Genomic DNA, 1666 nt, shown 5'->3' with positions numbered 1-1666 from the left:
TGTCAGTCACAAGTTAATTTTTGGTTGTCATTGACGGTAGATGTGTTGGGTTCTTGGAGCAAAAATATCGGCTTTGCTACACGTACATGATGTTACAGGGAAGAGGAGGTTATATGGTGACATGGCAGTTTTAATTGGTCATTAGCAGCGGCACGGGCCCACCCCCACTGAAATCAGGGAGGGGAATGTTTAGAAAGTTTGGAAGGAGCTTGTAGAACTCCTGTAAAAGCATGTACGCCTAGCATTTTTGCAAAAATATATAGATCATGCTTTTTTTTTGCTAAAAGATGGTGTCATGTTAAGTTCAATTCAAAAGTTTTTTCATACATACTTTTGTCACATATTCATAGTTTTATTATCTTACACTGAGAATACTCATACACCTTTCTTATTTATTTTAGTTCTTTGTAAGTACCTATTTATGGAATTTTTAACATGATTCCTGCGGCAATAGAAGGGGCATCATCTAGTTTCAATAGAGAGGAAGATCATGAAAATGTTGAGTACATGTGGCTGCCATAAATGTGATCACAAGATAGACCCACTATGAGTAACCTTATAATTTTAGTCAGCTTGAAACCTCGGAGTTGGTCAAGGATACGTGGGACGCCTTGAGAGATATTTCTTATGATCGATCTGTTGGAAAACGTAGCATGCAATTTCAAAAAAAATCCTACGCTCACGCAAGATCTATCTAGGAGATGCATAGCAACGAGAGGGGGAGAGTGTGTCCACGTACCCGTGTAGACTGAAAGCAGAAGCATTTGTTAACGAGGTTGATGTAGTCGAACTTCTTCTCGTTCTGACCGATCAAGTACCGAACGTACGACACCTCCGAGTTCTACACACGTTCAGCTCGATGACGTCCCTCGAACTCTTGATCCAGCAAAGTGTCGAGGGAGAGTTGCGTCAGGACGACGGCGTGGTGACGGTGATGTGAAGTGATCTGCGCAGGGCTTCGCCTAAGCACTACGTGAATATGACCGGAGGCGTAAACTATGGAGGGGGGCGCCGCACACGGCTATGAATAGTTGATGTCTGTTCTAGGCGCCCCCTCCACACGTATATAAAGGAGGGAGGGGGATGGAGGCATCCCTAGGTGCGCCCAAGTAGGAGGAATCCTACTTGGGCTCCTAGTAGGATTCGCCCCCTCCCCTTTCCTTTTACTAGAGGGAAAAGAAGGGAAGAAAGGGGGCCCCCGCCCCCTCCTCCTAATCGTATTCGGCCTCCTTCCTGGGAGGGGGGCACTCCTTGTGGGTTGGTGTGCTCCCCTCCTATGGCCCATATCTTCCCTCGGGGGGTTTCGGTAACCCCCTCGGTACTTCGATATGTACCCGCTACATTCCGGAACACTTCCGGTGTCCGAATACTATCATCCAATATATCAATCTTTACCTCTTGACCATTTCGAGACTCCTCGTCATGTCTGTGTTCTCATCCGAGACTCCGAATGATGAGAACATCAATACCATTGTTACACCCACATCCCCTGCTGCTATACATACTGGACCAATTACTAGAGCTTGCGCACTCCAATTAAATTACCAGGTACTTTCGTTTCTTGGTAATGATTCTAATGTTCATGAGAAATATGATGCTGCCTAAATTGGATACATTTGTTTTGCTTACAAATGAAGGGACTAGCTTGGAGAAGGATGAACATTGG

Source organism: Triticum dicoccoides, chromosome 7B, assembly GCF_002162155.2.
Source record: "Triticum dicoccoides isolate Atlit2015 ecotype Zavitan chromosome 7B, WEW_v2.0, whole genome shotgun sequence".
In the NCBI taxonomy this organism is placed as follows: Eukaryota; Viridiplantae; Streptophyta; class Magnoliopsida; order Poales; family Poaceae; genus Triticum; species Triticum dicoccoides.
The sequence above is the reverse complement of the archived record's forward strand: the minus strand, read 5'-3'. Positions refer to the sequence as shown.